Source organism: Vulpes lagopus, chromosome 11 (assembly GCF_018345385.1).
Source record: "Vulpes lagopus strain Blue_001 chromosome 11, ASM1834538v1, whole genome shotgun sequence".
Taxonomy (NCBI): Eukaryota; Metazoa; Chordata; class Mammalia; order Carnivora; family Canidae; genus Vulpes; species Vulpes lagopus.
Window position 1 is genome coordinate 90,805,804 of NC_054834.1, and position 15,628 is coordinate 90,821,431.

General features: G+C 42.0%; 1 protein-coding gene across 3 annotated transcripts in view; it reads right to left on the bottom strand.

The window, feature by feature from the left end:
* The window catches only part of SCN9A (sodium voltage-gated channel alpha subunit 9), a 162,074-nt gene extending 150,364 nt beyond the window's left edge, over nucleotides 1–11,710 (bottom strand). For all 3 annotated transcript variants that reach the window (XM_041774197.1, XM_041774196.1, XM_041774198.1), the window contains exon 1: nucleotides 11,465–11,710. The gene's annotated coding sequence lies outside the window, so the exon portion shown is untranslated. The remainder of the gene's footprint in view (nucleotides 1–11,464) is intronic.
* Nucleotides 11,711–15,628: the final 3,918 nt, after the last annotated feature.

The window sequence follows — 15,628 nt, forward strand, 5'->3', positions numbered from 1 at the left end:
ATGTTAGCAAGAGTGTGGAGAAATTGAAACCCTTGTGCGTTGCTGGTGGGAATGTAAAGTAGTGCAGCTGATATGGAAAATGGTATGATAGTTCTTCAAAAAAATTAAACACAGAATTATCATGTGCTCCAGCAATTTCACTTGTGGGTATATAACCAAGACATTTAAAGCAGGGATGCAATCAGATATTTGCCCACCAATGCTCACGATATTATTATTCACAATAACCAAAAATTAAAAGCAACCCAAACATTCATCAACTGATGAATGAGTAAACAAAATGTGATATACACACAAGGAAGTACTAGGCAGCCTTTAAAAGGAAGGAAATTCTTTTTTTGTTTTAAGGAAAGACATTTTGACATATGCTACAACATCTGTGAACCTTAAAAATATTATGCGAGGTGAAATAAGCCAGACACAAAAGGACATATATTATATGATTCCATTTATAGGAGGTATCCAGAATAATAGAATTCTTGGGTAAAGAGAGTAGAATGGTGGTGATTACCAGGGAAAGGGGTAGATGTAGCAAGGTAATGTGTTATTGTTTAATGGGTACAGAGTTTAAGTGTAGAATGATGAAAAATTTCTGGAGATGGATGGTGGTGATGGCTGCACAACAATGTGGATGTACTTAATGCCCCTGAATTGTATACTTAATAATGGCTAAAGTAGCAAATTTTATTTTACAAATATTGCATCAAAATTAATTTTTTTTTTTTTTATTTCACAAGAACTTGCTGGAAACTGTAAGGAAGAGAGAGTCAGTAGAATACTAAAGTCATAACAGTTAGCAGGGGGTCAAGCTTTACAGGATACAGGTGTGTTCCCTGGTATCTATTTTGCTAGGCAGTACTCCTTTCTATCCATGCAGTTCCACTATTTCATAAGTAATTAACTGTACAAGAGATACAAAAATCAATCAAAATATGCAAAATATTACTGTACTCTCACCATGTTTGAGTTTCCTGAATTTAAACATTTACTTTTTTCTGAACTTAAACATTTAAAAATACTCTCAATTATAATCTCTGTTATGTGAGCCCTTTCTTCCTCAAATGGTAGTGAGGGCTGCTAAGAATCTACTTCATTGCAGACAGGAAGAGAATATAAGACATTTACACATAAATCACAAAAAAGATTAATATTATATGGAAATTAGGAGTTTCCCAAATATTTATTTGGATCGTGCAGTGCCTATATTCAGAATGAGATCCAGTTAAAAAAAAAAAAGGGCACAATTCAGCTCCCTGCAGTTTGTCTATGCTGGTCACCAAAGCATGTGCTCTTATACAGACCTCTAGCATGTGCTCTTATACAGACCTCTAGCATGTGCTCTTATACAGACCTCTAGGCAGACTTAGTAACCCCTCTCAAATTAAGAAAAGGCGCCATCTTCTACCACTTTCTACTTTGCTCTCTGCACTTCAGCCACCCTGACGGTCTTTGCTTTTCCATGAACACATCAAAGATGCCTTCAGGCTGGTGCAACTGCAGCTCCTTGTGAATGCAATGATCTTCCTGTTGCTTCCGGGCATCCACATTTCCCCACCTCCTTCAGGTCTCAGCTCAAAGACCGCCTCTAAAAGGCTTTTCTAACCATCCTTATTAACTAACACCTCCTTCCCTCAGATCTCTCTGTCCAGCTACATGTTTCTCCACAGCATACAGACAGTGGTTTCTGTGTATTTGCTCATTATGTCTCAAAATTAGTGTGAATCCTCCATGTTTTGTTCACTGCTCTATCTACACTGTCTGCAACAGTGCCTGAGTAGCCACTCAATAAATATCTGCTGAGAGAAGAGAGTGAATAAAGGAAGAAGGAAGGAAAGAAGGAATTTCTGTTCAATTGCAGAACAAAATGCTGAGAGCAGTGGTGGTGAGTTTTAAGAGCTGACCCAGAGCCACTCAGCCTCCCTTTACCGCTACCCTTAGGATCTCTGCCAGGCTCTCCCTCCCCACAAACCTCAATGGCATGACACCAATTTGGATGCCAACTCCTGACCTACACATTTTGGAGGCCAACCAGATATGGCTGAATGACTGACTGATCACCAGCTCAAGACAAATCAGTTGGAAGTTTCAGTTTTAACTTTTTAAAAGAAATATGATTGTTTCATGACCTAGTAATGATAAAAACGCTAGGTATGAGAAGTCTAAATTACTAAATTCCTCCTAACCTATTTCTCCCACATACTTGGAAAGTAAGTTTCAGTGAAAAGGAGCTATTTTTAATGAGTTAAATATATACTTGTGTAATAAATATGATTCATTGCTTCAGCAAATCTGTATTGAGAATGGCTGCATATAAGGCACCACGCAGAGATGCCGATGTGAAAAAGCTATGGTCTCTACCCTTAAAGCCTCAACAGTCTACTGGACAAGCTGCCAGTCAACAACCATTAGAACTCAGCTATACCGTAGAATTCAAGGTTCCAACCGTCATGTTTACATACCCCACTCAAAGTACAGCATCTAAGTAGACACTTGATACTTAAAGATCATTTGCATTATAAAATTATAAATATAATGCAAAATAAATTAATTTTCCAAAAATATTTTAAAATCTTTAAGAGCAAACACCTTGAATCATTAATGTTAAACACTTTAACTGACATAAATCATTGTCTCTTTGTGACAATAAGTACAATGATTAAGATAACATTTGAGTGTATCAATTTGGGGTACTCAAAATATTTGTACTCTTCTAATTAGAAAGGTTTATATTCTCAATTTCTAGGACATAAGAACTTTAGATGAACATTGTCGTCTTCTTTCCTGACACTTTACAAGGTCACTTTGCTTTTCTCTACTTCTCCATCCCCTAACACCCAGGATCTTGTATGTGGCTTCATTTCTTCTTTCTTCTCCATTTAATTATTCAAATTTGAGGCTGAATGAACTTTGTCTAGACGTTTCATACTCCTATCCTTTTTAATGGCCTACTTTTTCTTTCAAACTCTTGCTCATATTGCGAAAGTTCATTAGTTTCCCCAAAATAAAAGAAGCAAAACATTCTCATCGTGGCCAAGGCAAAGTATTACAATGATATCCTTTGACCAGGAAAGCAAAGCCACGCAACTTTAAAAACAACCTCAAAAACACTTTAAACTTATGGGTGCATTTCATAATATCATAATGTCCTCAAACTTCCATCTAAATCTCAGCTTCTGTTTAATACAAATACACTACCCAAAAATCAGTATTCAAAATGAACACTGAATAAGAATCTGTCTTATTCTCTAGTGTTGTAATTACACAGTTTGCTTTAATTGCAAATTAGATTATTGTAGCTCCATTGTGGATTGAAAAGACTTTCATCCTTGTTAACATAACTCCTAGGTATAATTGGGTGGAATACGTACAACCACATTCATAGGACACATACAATTTTGTTGCCTCTAAAAAGAATGCACATTACTCAGTTTAGTGATCACTGCAAATCTTTGGGAAATTTAGCAAACTTCTGAGCCTGAGTGTTCTCACCTCACATGGTGGTCGTAGGGATTTAAGGGAGCATTTGAAGGACTCTTAATGAACCGCTTGGCAAAAATGAGAGCTCCGTATTTGAGGCTATTAAAGTAATGGTATAATCAGTAATCTTAACAGTATGTAAATGATGCTGCTACCCGTATTTCTCTTAATGGCAGTGTACCTGTTCATATATTCATTTTCTGTCTATGAACTGTTGCCATGATCTACCTCTTAAAGTGCAAAGTCTATTATTCTTTGTAACTGAGGAAGAATCACAGATTGCTAAAGAAAACAATAAATAAAACCAATTCAATTATTACCCTTAATATGATAATTTCCTTTACGAGATTCCGGTTTTTGTTAATGATTACTACTGAAAGAAAGTAAGCAAATGGCTATATTGGCAAATGTTTCCTTCAAGCTCAGACATCTTATTTGCTGATTTAAAAATTTAGAGTTAAAAAAAATTTAGAGTTACATTCCTGATGACTGAAGTACTAGAGTAAGTTTGATTTCACACATAAGTGAGAAATTTCATGATATGATCTTTAAAAAAAGTTCCTATCGAAGTAGGTAGTTTTATGATGTATAATTAGGATATCTGGAAGGTCCCCTCCACTGAACTCCTCCCTATTAATGAAAAATTCTGAGGGATCAGGTTCAAAAACAGAAAGAAAACATAACTGGATAGTTAACAAAGTCTTGAATTTTAGACTCTGCTTTCATTTTTCCTACTTATATAAGGTTTTAGGTACTTCACATCAACTATTTGTAATAGCTTATAACTGACAACCTTACCAACAGAGAATTCAAAATGGAATGCTCCTATATTAGAGATGTATAATTAGAACTTTTAAAATAGGATTCAAAGTAAATGTAACAAGAGTGAACTTTAAATGCTGTACCATTTGTATTCAAATAGAACACATTTTGATCATAATATACTAAGTGACCAAATATCTATCTACCATTATTGAAAACCTCCTTATCACGTGCAAGACACTGGAATTGCTTTTTTGAATATATATATTCTGGGACGCCTGGGTGGCTCAGCAGTTGAGCATCTGCCTTTGGCTCAGGGTGTGATCCTGGGGTCCCGGGGTCTAGTCCCACATCGGGCTCCCTGCATGGAGCCTGCTTCTCTGTCTGCCTATGTCTCTGCCTCTCTCTCTTTGTGTCTCTCATGAATAAATAAATATTTTGTGTATATATATATATGTACATACATACGTATATATATATATATATATATATATATATATATACACACACACACACATTCTAATTTGTACAGAAACCTAAGAAGTGGACACTTTCAATTTTACAAATAATGAAGTTGCATTTGAGAAAAAACATTTGGCTAAGACCACATGTTGAGCAAGAGAAATATCTAGAAAAACACATTGTAACTACATTTATATGAATACAAATTTATCCCTCTATGTTTTTAACCCTTTATAAAAATATTTTATAAATATTGCAAAATACAGTAAGGATGTAATATGAATTTTTAAGAATGTCTCTGCATATCAATCCTATAAACATTAATTCCTGAAAGTCTACTACATGATCTCATGAGATTGTAAGAACCTTGTTCCCACTTGAGGATGCTATTTCTCTTCTCCCTATATGAATTACCATGAGCGAAGTTTTTCCAGGGTAACAAGAATATATATTATGTTAAGGGGGACAAATCATTACTTATACTTTGTGATATTTTATTCCGTGAAGGAATCATCTATAAAGATTAGTCCCATAATATTTATCTATATGGAATGCTAACTTTATATCATTATCTAGAGAAAGCAAAGGAAGGCATAATTTTTCAATAAAATATTCTATGTATCTTATTCAAAATGTACATACAGTTAATAAGCTATCCTTACTCTAAACCCTGAAAGAAGCATTGTCCATGGGACTTGAAAAAAATAATCATTTAGTGGAGTTAAACCAATAAATAAGAGGATATTTTCCCTATTTTACTTTTCTGTACGTATTTTAGTATCTACTATTTACTTCTTTTTTGAATCTCTAATTACAGGCTCTCAGAAAGATGAAAAGAATTGCTCAGATTCTAAGAAACATAGTTTATGAGCAACTAGTACAGTTGACAAATACCACTACATACTACTATCTCTAGTAAAATCATCCCTATTAAAAAAAAAATCAGATGACGCAGGATGTCTAGTTTGGCACATAATACATAGAAATTTCATCAAAAATCTCTACAGAAAATGTTTTGTGCTTATGTTTTAATGCATCTATCTAATCTTATTAGTTCTTCTCTAGAAGCTCAATTTTCCAATTATTTGTAATAATAGTTTGACCAAAGAGTGGAGCAAAATTTGTCTTACTGCATATATATCAAATGTTCAGAAGATGATATGTAAAGAGAAAAAAGACATAAGCTGTAGAGCAGAGATGGTAGGTTGATGGTAGGTTGACAGTGTAAATGTACTTACTCCCTCTAAATTTCTAAGTGAACATCATAGTTACAATTAGTTTTATTGTATTCTGGCAAAGCTTTGTAAAAAAAAAAAAAACCCAAGGAGACATTTTAAAGAAATTGTATAATCAATACAGCAGTCTCTCAAACACTTGACACAACAAAAGGAAATCATGAAATGAATAGTAATGAATTTACAATTAAAGAAAATAAGGTATTTTAAAAATAGTAATACATGACATTTTTGGGTCCCTATTATATCACTTTAAAAATCCAAAGGTAATCCATTTCCTGTATAAAAGAAGCAATAATAGCATGTTTTCACTGAAACTACAGTTGTTATTCTAAAGACAAGAGAAGAAAGAATTCTTCTCAATGTGGCTAAAAAGATCTCAAATAATTCAACTGTATATACAATGTCAACTCAAATTTGTCTGTGGCAGATTATATTTATTGGCACTGTTCAAGGCATTCCCACCTCCTGTCCCTCTATATCGTGGTCTGGCATTTTTCCTTACCACCCAGAAGAGTTTTGTTCCTCCAAAGTTTATTCTACAGTCAGCTGCCAAGAGCTGATGGCTTTCCCTGTTGCCTAAAGCCATTTCCTTCCAGCTATGGGGGCGGGGGGTGGGGGGAAGAGCCAGTTTAACCCTCAGTGAAGAAATTTTGTTTTGCAGGATGGCAAGACACCAAAACCGTTTTCTCACATTCTACAAAAGTAGTCTACCCACATTCTGTGGATGCTCTTCCATGAATCCTCAAGTGAAAATTATTTTTATAAAACCTTATAATACTCATTTTATAATGACAGTGCCATCTTAAGTGCTATTCTAATGTAAATATTTCTGAAGAAAGCTATAATACCTCTGAGTAAGAAAAAACATTAGCTAATTTCGACAAGTAAAACAGAGGGCCGTCTTCAATTAGTACACAGAGGCACTCCAACACATTACAACCACAATGTGCCACCTTAGTAGCAAATTTACAAAATCCCTGGTGACAATTCATGAAATAGTTTAGTCCTCCCAGAAATAAGATTGCCAAATTCTTTACAATAAAAAAAAAAATGTGGCTGATCACTTGCTAGATAAAAAACAAAATCAAAGCTTTTTGCCTAATTGAAAGCTAGATTTTTCAATCATATGTTAATACCAAGAATGTTTAATATCTCTAAATACAGACTCAAAAAAATAATGGGTGGATTTACCACTACACAAAGTGTGTATATTTGTATAAAATATAGTACAAATATGCCATTATCATTAACCAGCATGAATTTTAGAGCCCCATTTCCTCCACACCCAGTAATAGTGATAGATCTTCACAGATGAGCCCATACTGTCTTTCAGAACCTTCCTGAGCAGACACTTGGGGTTTATGAGATAATCTGCCCCTTGAACCTGGCATAAACACCAACATGGATCATGTTGGCTCAGGCTCTATGGCCTCAGCCTCAATCGACCATACTGCCATCAACTGAACTCATTCAAATATCCATTTTTATTACAAAACAATATTTTAAATTTAGTGATTACTGAGAGACCCTCAAATTCTTGGCAAAAGATACATAACTAAATCTAATAAGGTCATTGCTGCGTGTCAGAAGTCACTCATACAAGAGTCATATTGGCTTACACGCTCCAATTTTCCTTCAGGATATATTTTAATCCAGTTGTGGTCACTGGTTTCCAAAATATATGCTATAGTCTACTTACCTCTGAACACATCATTGCCTAGCCTGCTGAAAGATGGGGATACATCTCAGAATATTTCACTTCCTCAGAATCATAGTACAGGGTTGTAAATGCACCAGATGCTCAACAAATAAAAAAGAAATTGAATCATAAAATGCATAAATTGACTGGGTTGACGTGTGTTATGGTGAAATAAGACATATCCTTGTACTCTATTATTCACATAAATATTTAGGAACCTCACACCACTTCATGCCAGGTACTATTCTGGACACTGGGCCAACAATCAAGACTCGGTCTCTCTTCCTTTTTGGAGCATTCAGATTTCAAATCCACAAAATATGAGCATGCTATAATAAGCACCAAGAAGGAAACAAAGAGTACCAAGACAGAGACTAACAGAAGACAACCTGGGACGCCTGGGTGGCTCATTGGTTGAGCATCTGCCTTGGGCTCAGGCCATCATCCCAGGATCCAGGATCTGGGATCGAGTCCCACAGTGGGCTCCTTGCAAGCAGTTTGTTTCTCCCTCTGCCTGTGTCTCTGCCTCTCTCTTTCTGTATCGCTTATGAATAAATAAATAAAATCCTTTTTAAAAAAAAAAAAACAGATGACAATCTACTTTCATTCTTGATCACCTGAGGAAGAGACTTTTGAGTTGAGATTTAAAGTTTGAGAAGGTGAGGCACATGAGTGGCTCAGTGGTTAAGCCTTTGGCTCAGGTCGTGCTCCCAGGGTCCTGGTACACAGTCCCCCATCAGGCTCCCTTCAGGGAGCCTGCTTCTTCCTCTGACTGAATCTCTGCCTGTCTCTCTGTGTCTCTCATGAATAAATAAATAAAATCTTTTTTAAAAAATAAAGTTTGAGAAGGAGCTAACCATTCAAAGAGTGAAAGGAGGAGTCCAGGTACTGGCAACAGCATTTAATACAGCCTCAGGGGGTGAAATTATTCCATGTGTTCCAAGTACTAAAAGACCAGTGTGACTCTAGTCACATATAAATGAGGGGGATACACTCCAGTGAAGTCATAATGAAGGACCAGATTAGAGTGAGCTATATGCTAACAGAAGGAATGTGCTGTTGATTGGTTTCTATGTTTCTGCATTGATTCCTTTTTTTTTTTTCCCCTTCTATGCAGTTAGCTAATGAATGTTTTTAAGGAGAGGCATGATAGTATGCTTTGTATGAAGGGTGAATCGCAGGAAAGGAAACTATGGAAGTAGAGAGACTAATATGATGCATGTAGCAGAAATCCAGGTAAATATGATGGTGGTTTGAACTAATTTACTGGCATAGTAGATATAGAGAATAAGGCAAAAGAGATATATATATGAGAAGTACAATTGAATAGAGATGTTTGGAAGAGAAACTGATAGATCTACATCTGGACTAGCTATAGATGAAATGTGGTCTTGAGGAAGGGAGAAAGCAATCAACTTTTGGAGGTTAAGCCATTTATTCAGATGTTAACCACTGCAGGAAAGGATCTAAAACAGTTTGAGGGAAAATCATCATCATACCACTATGATATTTAGAATGACCCATTTACATTAATAAACTTTAAGCTCCTCAGCAAGGTCATGCCTTGGATTAGAAAAATACCAAATAAATCCTTCCAGCATATCCCATTCTTTCATATATCTAGTAGGAATAGAAATTAGATAAATGTTAGTCACTATTATTCATGCAAAATGCCATTCTTTTTTTTTTTTTTCCTTGCCACAAAGAAAGTGGTTTGGTCATATTGAATAGAGTGACTCGCTGATGCCACCTCTGAATTTCTTACTTTTTCTTTGCTGACAAAGCTCACCTCAGCAACAAGTAGCAAAAACACAGAAGCACTACCACTGGAGGGCTCCCATGATTGTTTCCCACTCCTAGGGGACACCAAGAGGCATAAGGATGCTGTTGGCAGAGAGCCAGACCTGACTCATCTTTCCTCTGTACTCGTCAAGGTACCCAGCTGGCCCTGCCCTAAACCATAGGAATCATGCCATATTGTCTACTGAGCCTCTGTAAAAACACGTCACTGTGTCTGTCCCATGATTGCACAACGGTTCTCTTCCAAAAGCGAACCTCCAATAGACAGGTATTGTAAAGCCATGCAAAATGCGAAAACTTCTCTTAAGCAAAACTATTACCCACTGCCTACATAGAAGGCACGCTCTCCAACACATCAAATGTCATATTTTGTCTAGTATTTTGTGAGGAAGCTCTTCTAAGAGTTGTGATAACTCCATACGTACGGATCAGATAAGATTAGCTTTTAAATAATCAAATAAAAATTCTTTAATCCTATTTATCATAGTTTCTAAGAGCCTGAAATCTAGTTTCATTATTTTAAAACATGGAAAAAGAATTTCAGGACTTTTCAATAAAACGGGCTATTTAATAATTGGATCTGGTTTGCAGATTATATATAGTTAGGTTTTAAATGTTAGGTTATAATGTTAGGTTTAAGTGTCATAGTTAGGTTTTGGGTGTTAAAGCAAAAATCAGGAAAATGTATTTTAAATTCTCAAAGGAAAGAAAGAAAGAAAAAGTCTTTCTCCTGTCCACAGGGAAGGAGGAGAAATAGAAAAGAACATGAATTGTATTTCTGAAAAGAAACGAACCTCCCAACATTGGCACCGGGAAACTGAAAATCCACCGTTCCTTGAAAAGCCTGTGCTGACCTGGTCTTTACCTTACTGCAGTTAGCTTTTATAAAAACTCCCCTACGCTTTTCAGATAAAAAAAAAAAAAAAAAAAAAAAAAAAAAAAAAGATTCTTAGCGTCATAGGAGATAAAAATTACTGGGGAGGCTGCAACTATCATTGAAAAAAGAAACACTAAAAGAACGAGTAAAATGTTAGCTAGAATCACAAAAGTTGGCATCGAAGTTTTCAGTGTGGTCATCTTGTTTTGATCTTTTGTCTTTAAGTAACAAAAATACCTATTTTTTCCCCCATTGAAAGTAAATGACACTTTCAGTCGAGACCGAAAACAAGTTAAAAGGGCTCTGAATCTTTTCTGAGTATCACTGTAAAATGCTTATTCGTTTGGGGAAAAAAAAAAACAAAACACAAAAGCAGAACCGGTGTGCGGAGCCCGGGGCGGCGGGGGGGTGCGGGGCGGCGGGGGGTGCGGGGCCGCGGGGGGTGCGGAGCCCCGGAGGGTGCGGGGCCGCGGGGGGGGGGTGCGGGGCGGCGGAGGGTGCGGGGCGGCGGGGGGTGCGGGGCCGCGGGGGGTGCGGGGCGGCGGGGGTGCGGGGCGGGGGCGGTGCGGGGCCGCGGGGGGGGTGCGGGGCCGCGGGGGGGGGGTGCGGGGCCGCGGGGGGTGCGGGGCGGCGGGGGGTGCGGGGCCGCGGGGGGTGCGGGGCCCCGGAGGGTGCGGGGCGGCGGGGGGTGCGGCGCGCTCGCCGCCGGCAGGTGGGTCCGCGGCCGGGCTGCACGCTCAGCTCCGCAGACGCCACCTGACGCGGGCTGCCTTTTTGCTTTTTTGCTTTTTTTCTCGCAAATATACGACCTGCCCCTTGGAACTGAAGCCCACCCCACCATTCTGCCGGCACAGGCAGAGCGACGGCGCGCAGCCACCGCGGAGACCGCCTTTCCCTTCCGCCAAGCGGAGCCGCGCGGCAGGACCCGCCGAGGACCGGCCCCCACCGACCCCGCGGCCTCCCGGCTCCTCCTGCAGCGGCCTGGACCTGGTCCCCGCAGCTTCTCGCCTCCACTTTGCAGGCGGCGTAACACACCGAGGGACGGGAGAGCGGGCACAGGTGGGTGTGGCGGCCGAGGGAGCGCCGGCGCGACGCGGAGGGCTTCGGGCTCCCCGGGCCGCCCCAGGGAGCCCCGGGGAACGCACTTACTTGCACCCTGGCCGGCCGACGGCGCCCACCCAGCGCACAGCGGTGCCGCCCGCGACGGGGCGCGCTCCCCGGGGGCCCCGGCCTCTCCCCGCCCGCGCGCCCTCGCCGCTCCTCCGCCCTCTTTCCTTTGGCTCCTGCTGCTCGGCGGGCGCCTCCGCCACCAGCCGCTGGTCCCCGGCCCGGCCCGGCTTCAGCCTCCGGGAGGGCGGACCTGGACGGACAGCGCTCGGCCGCCGCGGGCGCGCAGGCGAGGCCCCGCCGACACCCAGCCCCTCCGGCCCGGGCGCGCCCAGCGCCGCCCCGGCCCCGCCCCCGGCCCCGCCCCCTGCCCCGCCTCGGGCCTCGGCGCCGCAGCTTCCCCGGCCGCACCCCCTCCGCGAGCTGCTCGGTCCCGCCCCCGGCTCCCGCCCCATGCCCCGCCCCCTGCCCCGCCTCGGGCCTCGGCGCCGCAGCTTCCCCGGCCGCACCCCCTCCGCGAGCTCCTCGGCCCCGCTCTCGGCCCCGCCCCCTCCACGGCCACGGCCCCGCCCCCTCGGATCCCGGCCCCGCCCCCTCTTCGGCCCCGGCCCCACTCCTGGGCCTCGATTTCCCGGCCGCACCCCCTCCGCGAGCTCCTCGGCCCCACCCCCGGCCCCGCCCCTCCTCCGCCGGCCCCGCCCCCTCTTCGGCCCCGGCCGCGCCCCCTCCGCGCGCTCCCCGGCCCCGCCCCTCCTCGGCCGGCCCCGCCCCCTCCTCGGCCCCGGCCCCGCCCCCGCGCCTCGGCTTCCCCGCCGCGCCCCCTCCGCGCGGTCCCCGCCGGCGCCGCCCGGCCTCCACCCGCGCTGTCCACGCCCGGCGGGAGGCGCGGGGAGCCCCGGGGCGGCCGGGCTGCGGCATCTCCGCGGGCGCGGGGAGAAAGCTCGGGGGCGGGTCGCGGCCTCGCGCCCACCGCCACCCCGCCGGGGGGAGGGGGCGCGCCCGTGTGAGTGTGCGTGTGGGTGTCCCCGTCCTGCAGCCTCCAGGGCTCTTCCCTGGCCTCACCCCGCCCCCCGCGCTCCCTTCCTGCCCGGCACCACCTGCTAACGTTTCCGAGAAGTCGCTGTGTGCGGTTTGGTGGGAAGCGGGAGGAGGGCTCCAGGCCCAGGAGCTGAGGACCAAGGGCCAGGCCGGGCCGGGGCTGCGGGGCCCTGAGGATTCGGGCTGCGGATCGGTTCCTTCTCCGAGGCTTTGCCCAAGGAGACCGGAGAGGTGCCGCCAAGACCTGTCTCTAGGCTGCGACCTTTTTCTTTACTTCCTTCCCTCCCCTCCCCTCCCCCTCCTCCCTCCCTCCTCCTCCTCCCCTCCCCCTCCTCCCCTCCCTTCCCCTCGCTCCCTTCCCCTCCTCCTTCCTTCCTTCCTTCCTTCCTTCCTTCCTTCCATCCTCCCTTCCTTCCTTCCTCCCTCCCTCCCTCCCTCCCTCCCTCCCTTCCTCCCTCCCTCCCTCCCTCCCCTCCCTCCCTTCCTTCCCAGATCGATCTGGTTGCCGGGTCTCTACAGCAGGCAGAAACCCCCGTTTCCTTTCCAGGGTGTACCGAGGAGTCGGAGGCGGCCGTGGGTGGAGAGGGACCAACGTAGGGTAGAGGCTGCTTTCGCAGACCTGGACCCGCGCGTCTGGATCCATCGTCGGTCGTATAGGTTCCAAGTTTAGAGCTGGGTACGAATGAGCGTGAAAATGAATCTTCATAATTTTTTTGTGGTATGTGTGTGCGTATGTATGTATATTTTCTACAACAGCCTGCTGGGAGAAACAGTAATGAAAACAGGATTATTTTTTCAAAGAGAAATTTCCACCAGAAGGAAAGATCAAAGGATTATGTTGGATTTCTGGATTCAGGCCTTAAAAAGAGGGCAAATCACACTGTGTAGTGTACAGTATAGTACAAATGTAAGTGGTGGCATCTGCACCTGTAGTTTGCTTCCACACCTTCTTGCTGTGGAAACAGTGGTCAATACACAGGATTTTAAATCCCAGGGTTGACCAATCCCAGCTGCCTACTGAGATTCTGAAGTTTGCCCTGGGGCACTGACCTTAGATTCCTGACTTGCAAGATGGGCCCTTGAAGAAAGGAAGCTTTCTGTGTCACAGGCTCTCCACTGAAGGGTGAACTTGGTCACTTGAGATAATTCTTAATGCTACATCACAGCCACCTCATCTTCTCTTCCTTGATTGGTCGCAGACATAGAAGAGTTCAACTGTACTAAGAGTGAGAGCCTTTTTTTTTTTTTTATTACACTTAATCAATGCTGCTTTCTCTTTTTTGACACCTTCAAGTCCCTCCTCAACTAAATTGTCCACTGCAGTCACAGTGAAGTACAATGAGCTCAATCAACCCTTTGTCTTAAAGCTCCCTGACATCTGATCTCATTTCCATCAGGAAATAATCCATATAATATTCAGAATAATTATAAGAGAATTAGGCACCTTTGGTGGGTTGTCATATAGAACCACCCAGAAAACAGCACTTGGGATAGTAATGGAATATTGGGCTGGGTAACCCATTGGTATAATGAAGTGTAGCAGTTTTTACTAGTGGAGAAAAAAAGTACATCGCATCAGTGTGTTAGGAAAGAGATTTGGTATCCCTTTTCCTCTGCCACTAAGAAAATAATGAATAACCTACACCATGCTTTGTCAATGAGTATATATATATATATATATATACTATATATATACAGTTGATCTTGGACCAACACAGATTTGAAGTGTACTTAATATGCAAATTTCTCTCAATATAGATATTGGAAAATATTTTTGAGATTTGCAACAATTTGAAAAAATTTGCAGATGAACCACATAGCCTAGCAGTATTGAATGTTAATATTTGCAGTGCTGTATTATGAATATGACTGTAATAATGCATGCCACAAAAATTTTATGATTCATTCATTGGCATATACACTAGGCTAACATGAAGCAATCATATCAATTATACTAGGCTACCATAAAGCAATCACATTGCTGCCTCTTTGTTATCAATGCATGATTTGTTATACCTGTAAATAAAAAATGAATTTCTTTTTCACATTATCTCTTTTGGTTTTGGTGTCTAGTGTTAGTAATACATGTTCTACTCCAAGAGTTCAGTCACAGGTACATATTATACATGATATACTTACACTCTGGTTAGGGATCTTCAAAAATAAAACTTCCTTGGTCTGTCTGAAGGATCCCTGGAAGGATTTGCCTATGAGCTCATTGGCAAAGCCTGGTGTATATTATTAATTATCTTCTCAATTCTCTTTTATCTTTCAACCATTTACCCCAAAACTGTTTTACGATTCATTTTTAGTCTCCAAAGCATTTTGTGATCTGTTGCTTTCAGTCTATGCTGTCTCTGTTTTTAATCACTTTTTTGGCAGAGATTTTTGTCTCTGTTTAAATCCAGAAAAGAACTGAAACTCTTATTAAATATTATAGTCAACATACCTAAGAGTTCATCAAGCATTAAGTGATAGTGTCACCTGTGCCATTGAGAAGGTTAAATGTTAGACCTGAATTATGGAAGGCAGAAAAGATAATCTGGTTGAACCAGCCAACAACCAATAAATCCCTTAGGCTATTCACAAATGGATGTTCTATAATTTGGGCACAAAAGGTAGAGATGTTTACATATTGAAATTAACCAATATTCCAAAACCAGAACAGGAATAAAAAATTTATTTTTTTATAAATAAAATAAATGGAACCATGGAAAGCCGCACTTCTTTGTCCACATTGCTTCTCCAATTTTTAGAACTTCTTCAAATTTTCTGGAGGAGACAGAAATTGACAGTACTATGAAGGCAGTAAATTAAACAGTACAGTACCCGCAGTTTTTTTTCTCATTAAACAGGATTATAAATCTATATTTATCGTCTAATATCTGCTACGTGGCAGTATTCTAACTTGAGTAAAAACAATTATGCTGTGAAAATGAAAGAACCAAGCTACAAATTTTTTTGTATATACATAGCTAAAAAGCAGGTTTCAAAAGTTGGGTTTCAAAGTAGGATTAAAAAGAAATAGAACTACAATTAAAACAGTGCAATACATAAGGAAGATTATTAGTCACAGTTTGGAATAATAAAAAGATGGACAAATTATGCAGAATGAAACAACAAAAAGAGGTTTCCTAAATATATCAGCATTAGAATATTCGCTCTTCT